Source organism: Oncorhynchus masou, chromosome 6 (assembly GCF_036934945.1).
Source record: "Oncorhynchus masou masou isolate Uvic2021 chromosome 6, UVic_Omas_1.1, whole genome shotgun sequence".
Taxonomy (NCBI): domain Eukaryota; kingdom Metazoa; phylum Chordata; class Actinopteri; order Salmoniformes; family Salmonidae; genus Oncorhynchus; species Oncorhynchus masou.
Genome location: NC_088217.1, coordinates 77,589,448 through 77,596,121, shown reverse-complemented (window position 1 = coordinate 77,596,121; position 6,674 = coordinate 77,589,448).

The window sequence follows — 6,674 nt, the reverse complement described above, 5'->3', positions numbered from 1 at the left end:
CTCTGCTAAACAGATTCTTTTTAGATTTTAAGTGCAAACAATTTTTTTTTTTAAAAAATTTGTCATTTCATTGGCATGTCTCAGTTCCATTATACATTTTTTTGACCTCTTCCAACAGTTCGTATTGGTCATACTGTTTACACAGTACCCCAGTGGCCTAAGACACTGGCCTCCTAAGCCATGGATTGAGAGTTCTAGTCTTTTCTTAAGTGTCTGAGAGAAGAGTGGCGCAGCGGAAGCGTGCTGGGCCCATAACAAAGAGGTCGATGGATGGAAACCATCCTCTGCTATACACTTTCTTTTTAGATTTAAAGTGCAAACAAAAAATTTAAAAAATGTGTCGTTTCATGGTCATGTCTCATTGCCATATATACATTTTTTTACCTCTTCCAACAGTTCGTATAGGTCATACTGTTTACACAGTACCCCAGTGGCCTAAGACACTGGCCTCCTAAGCCATGGATTGTGAGTTCTAGTCTTTTCTTAAGTGGCTGAGAGCAGAGTGGCGCAGCGGAAGCGTGCTGGGCCCATAACCCAGAGGTCGATGGATCGAAACCATCCTCTGCTAAACAGATTCTTTTTAGATTTTAAGTGCAAAAATTTTTTTTTTTTAATTTGTCATTTCATTGGCATGTCTCAGTTCCATTATACATTTTTTTGACCTCTTCCAACAGTTCGTATTGGTCATACTGTTTACACAGTACCCCAGTGGCCTAAGACACTGGCCTCCTAAGCCATGGATTGAGAGTTCTAGTCTTTTCTTAAGTGTCTGAGAGAAGAGTGGCGCAGCGGAAGCGGAAGCGTGCTGGGCCCATAACAAAGAGGTCGATGGATGGAAACCATCCTCTGCTATACACTTTCTTTTTAGATTTAAAGTGCAAACAAAAAAAAATAAAAAAATGTGTCGTTTCATGGTCATGTCTCATTGCCAATATATATATTTTTTTACCTCTTCCAACAGTTCGTATAGGTCATGCTGTTTACACAGTACCCCAGTGGCCTAAGACACTGGCCTCCTAAGCCATGGATTGTGAGTTCTAGTCTTTTCTTAAGTGGCTGAGAGCAGAGTGGCGCAGCGGAAGCGTGCTGGGCCCATAACCCAGAGGTCGATGGATCGAAACCATCCTCTGCTAAACAGATTCTTTTTAGATTTTAAGTGCAAACAAAAAATTTAAAAAATGTGTCGTTTCATGGGCATGTCTCAGTTCCATTAGACATTTTTTTGACCTCTTCCAACAGTTCGTATAGGTCATACTGTTTACACAGTACCCCAGTGGCCTAAGACACTGGCCTCCTAAGCCATGGATTGTGAGTTCTAGTCTTTTCTTAAGTGGCTGAGAGCAGAGTGGCGCAGCGGAAGCGTGCTGGGCCCATAACCCAGAGGTCGATGGATCGAAACCATCCTCTGCTAAACAGATTCTTTTTAGATTTTAAGTGCAAACAAAAAATTTAAAAAATGTGTCATTTCATGGGCATGTCTCAGTTCCATTAGACATTTTTTTGACCTCTTCCAACAGTTCGTATAGGTCATACTGTTTACACAGTACCCCAGTGGCCTAAGACACTGGCCTCCTAAGCCATGGATTGTGAGTTCTAGTCTTTTCTTAAGTGGCTGAGAGCAGAGTGGCGCAGCGGAAGCGTGCTGGGCCCATAACCCAGAGGTCGATGGATCGAAACCATCCTCTGCTAAACAGATTCTTTTTAGATTTTAAGTGCAAACAATTTTTTTAAAAATTTGTCATTTCATTGGCATGTCTCAGTTCCATTAGACATTTTTTTGACCTCTTCCAAAAGTTCGTATTGGTCATACTGTTTACACAGTACCCCAGTGGCCTAAGACACTGGCCTCCTAAGCCATGGATTGTGAGTTCTAGTCTTTTCTTAAGTGGCTGAGAGCAGAGTGGCGCAGCGGAAGCGTGCTGGGCCCATAACCCAGAGGTCGATGGATCGAAACCATCCTCTGCTAAACAGATTCTTTTTAGATTTTAAGTGCAAACAAAAAATTTAAAAAATGTGTCGTTTCATGGTCATGTCTCATTGCCAATATACATTTTTTTTTAACCTCTTCCAACAGTTCGTATAGGTCATACTGTTTACACAGTACCCCAGTGGCCTAAGACACTGGCCTCCTAAGCCATGGATTGTGAGTTCTAGTCTTTTCTTAAGTGGCTGAGAGCAGAGTGGCGCAGCGGAAGCGTGCTGGGCCCATAACCCAGAGGTCGATGGATCGAAACCATCCTCTGCTAAACAGTTTCTTTTTAGATTTTAAGTGCAAACAATTATTTTTTTTAATTTGTCATTTCATTGGCATGTCTCAGTTCCATTATACATTTTTTTGACCTCTTCCAACAGTTCGTATTGGTCATACTGTTTACACAGTACCCCAGTGGCCTAAGACACTGGCCTCCTAAGCCATGGATTGAGAGTTCTAGTCTTTTCTTAAGTGTCTGAGAGAAGAGTGGCGCAGCGGAAGCGTGCTGGGCCCTTAACAAAGAGGTCGATGGATAGAAACCATCCTCTGCTAAACAGTTTCTTTTCAGATTTTAAGTGCAAACAAAAAATTTAAAAAATGTGTCGTTTCATGGGCATGTCTCAGTTCCATTAGACATTTTTTTGACCTCTTCCAACAGTTCGTATAGGTCATACTGTTTACACAGTACCCCAGTGGCCTAAGACACTGGCCTCCTAAGTCATGGATTGTGAGTTCTAGTCTTTTCTTAAGTGGCTGAGAGCAGAGTGGCGCAGCGGAAGCGTGCTGGGCCCATAACCCAGAGGTCGATGGATCGAAACCATCCTCTGCTAAACAGATTCTTTTTAGATTTTAAGTGCAAACAATTTTTTTTTTTTTTTTTAATTTGTCATTTCATTGGCATGTCTCAGTTCCATTATACATTTTTTTGACCTCTTCCAACAGTTCGTATTGGTCATACTGTTTACACAGTACCCCAGTGGCCTACGACACTGGCCTCCTAAGCCATGGATTGAGAGTTCTAGTCTTTTCTTAAGTGTCTGAGAGAAGAGTGGCGCAGCGGAAGCGTGCTGGGCCCATAACAAAGAGGTCGATGGATGGAAACCATCCTCTGCTATACACTTTCTTTTTAGATTTAAAGTGCAAACAAAAAATTTAAAAAATGTGTCGTTTCATGGTCATGTCTCATTGCCATATATACATTTTTTTACCTCTTCCAACAGTTCGTATAGGTCATACTGTTTACACAGTACCCCAGTGGCCTAAGACACTGGCCTCCTAAGCCATGGATTGTGAGTTCTAGTCTTTTCTTAAGTGGCTGAGAGCAGAGTGGCACAGCGGAAGCGTGCTGGGCCCATAACCCAGAGGTCGATGGATCGAAACCATCCTCTGCTAAACAGATTGTTTTTAGATTTCAAGTGCAAACAAAATATTTAAAAAATGTGTCATTTCATGGGCATGTCTCAGTTCCATTAGACATTTTTTTGACCTCTTCCAACAGTTCGTATAGGTCATACTGTTTACACAGTACCCCAGTGGCCTAAGACACTGGCCTCCTAAGCCATGGATTGTGAGTTCTAGTCTTTTCTTAAGTGGCTGAGAGCAGAGTGGCGCGGCGGAAGCGTGCTGGGCCCATAACCCAGAGGTCGATGGATCGAAACCATCCTCTGCTAAACTGATTCTTTTTAGATTTTAAGTGCAAACAAAAAATTTAAAAAATGTGTCTTTTCATGGGCATGTCTCAGTTCCATTAGACATTTTTTTGACCTCTTCCAACAGTTCGTATAGGTCATACTGTTTACACAGTACCCCAGTGGCCTAAGACACTGGCCTCCTAAGCCATGGATTGTGAGTTCTAGTCTTTTCTTAAGTGGCTGAGAGCAGAGTGGCGCGGCGGAAGCGTGCTGGGCCCATAACCCAGAGGTCGATGGATCGAAACCATCCTCTGCTAAACAGATTCTTTTTAGAATTTAAGTGCAAACAAAAATAAAAAATGTGTCTTTTCATGGGCATGTCTCAGTTCCATTAGACATTTTTTTGACCTCTTCCAACAGTTCGTATAGGTCATACTGTTTACACAGTACCCCAGTGGCCTAAGACACTGGCCTCCTAAGCCATGGATTGTGAGTTCTAGTCTTTTCTTAAGTGGCTGAGAGCAGAGTGGCGCAGCGGAAGCGTGCTGGGCCCATAACCCAGAGGTCGATGGATCGAGACCTTTCTCTGCTAAACAGATTCTTTTTAGATTTTAAGTGCAAACAAATTTTTTTATTTTATTTGTCATTTCATTGGCATGTCTCAGTTCCATTAGACATTTTTTTGACCTCTTCCAACAGTTCGTATAGGTCATACTGTTTACACAGTACCCCAGTGGCCTAAGACACTGGCCTGATAAGCCATGGATTGTGAGTTCTAGTCTTTTCTTAAGTGGCTGAGAGCAGAGTGGCGCAGCGGAAGCTTGCTGGGCCCATAACATAGAGGTCGATGGATCGAAACCATCCTCTGCTAAACAGATTCTTTTTAGATTTTAAGTGCAAACAAAACATTTAAAAAATGTGTCGTTTCATGGTCATGTCTCATTGCCAATATACATTTTTTTTAACCTCTTCCAACAGTTCGTATAGGTCATACTGTTTACACAGTACCCCAGTGGCCTAAGACACTGGCCTCCTAAGCCATGGATTGTGAGTTCTAGTCTTTTCTTAAGTGGCTGAGAGCAGAGTGGCGCAGCGGAAGCGTGCTGGGCCCATAACCCAGAGGTCGATGGATCGAAACCATCCTCTGCTAAACAGATTCTTTTTAGATTTTAAGTGCAAACAATTTTTTTTTTTTAATTTGTCATTTCATTGGCATGTCTCAGTTCCATTATACACTTTTTTGACCTCTTCCAACAGTTCGTATTGGTCATACTGTTTACACAGTACCCCAGTGGCCTAAGACACTGGCCTCCTAAGCCATGGATTGAGAGTTCTAGTCTTTTCTTAAGTGTCTGAGAGAAGAGTGGCGCAGCGGAAGCGTGCTGGGCCCATAACAAAGAGGTCGATGGATGGAAACCATCCTCTGCTAAAACTTTCTTTTTAGATTTAAAGTGCAAACAAAAAATTAAAAAATGTGTCGTTTCATGGTCATGTCTCATTGCCATATATACATTTTTTTACCTCTTCCAACAGTTCGTATAGGTCATGCAGTTTACACAGTACCCCAGTGGCCTAAGACACTGGCCTCCTAAGCCATGGATTGTGAGTTCTAGTCTTTTCTTAAGTGGCTGAGAGAAGAGTGGCGCAGCGGAAGCGTGCTGGGCCCATAACCCAGAGGTCGATGGATCGAAACCATCCTCTGCTAAACAGATTCTATTTAGATTTTAAGTGCAAACAATTTTTTGTTTTAATTTGACATTTCATTGGCATGTCTCAGTTCCATTATACACTTTTTTGACCTCTTCCAACAGTTCGTATTGGTCATACTGTTTACACAGTACCCCAGGCCTAAGACACTGGCCTCCTAAGCCATGGATTGAGAGTTCTAGTCTTTTCTTAAGTGTCTGAGAGAAGAGTGGCGCAGCGGAAGCGTGCTGGGCCCATAACAAAGAGGTCGATGGATGGAAACCATCCTCTGCTAAACACTTTCTTTTTAGATTTAAAGTGCAAACAAAAAATTTAAAAAATGTGTCGTTTCATGGTCATGTCTCATTGCCAATATATATATTTTTTTACCTCTTCCAACAGTTCGTATAGGTCATACTGTTTACACAGTACCCCAGTGGCCTAAGACACTGGCCTCCTAAGCCATGGATTGTGAGTTCTAGTCTTTTCTTAAGTGGCTGAGAGCAGAGTGGCGCAGCGGAAGCGTGCTGGGCCCATAACCCAGAGGTCGATGGATCGAAACCATCCTCTGCTAAACAGATTCTTTTTAGATTTCAAGTGCAAACAAAAAATTTAAAAAATGTGTCATTTCATGGGCATGTCTCAGTTCCATTAGACATTTTTTTGACCTCTTCCAACAGTTCGTATAGGTCATACTGTTTACACAGTACCCCAGTGGCCTAAGACACTGGCCTCCTAAGCCATGGATTGTGAGTTCTAGTCTTTTCTTAAGTGGCTGAGAGCAGAGTGGCGCAGCGGAAGCGTGCTGGGCCCATAACCCAGAGGTCGATGGATCGAAACCATCCTCTGCTAAACAGATTCTTTTTAGATTTTAAGTGCAAACAAAAAATTTAAAAAATGTGTCGTTTCATGGGCATGTCTCAGTTCCATTAGACATTTTTTTGACCTCTTCCAACAGTTCGTATAGGTCATACTGTTTACACAGTACCCCAGTGGCCTAAGACACTGGCCTCCTAAGCCATGGATTGTGAGTTCTAGTCTTTTCTTAAGTGGCTGAGAGCAGAGTGGCGCAGCGGAAGCGTGCTGGGCCCATAACCCAGAGGTCGATGGATCGAAACCATCCTCTGCTAAACAGATTCTTTTTAGATTTTAAGTGCAAAAAAATTTTTTTTTTTTTAAAAAATTTGTCATTTCATTGGCATGTCTCAGTTCCATTATACACTTTTTTGACCTCTTCCAACAGTTCGTATTGGTCATACTGTTTACACAGTACCCCAGTGGCCTAAGACACTGGCCTCCTAAGCCATGGATTGAGAGTTCTAGTCTTTTCTTAAGTGTCTGAGAGAAGACTGGCGCAGCGGAAGCGTGCTGGGCCCATAACAAAG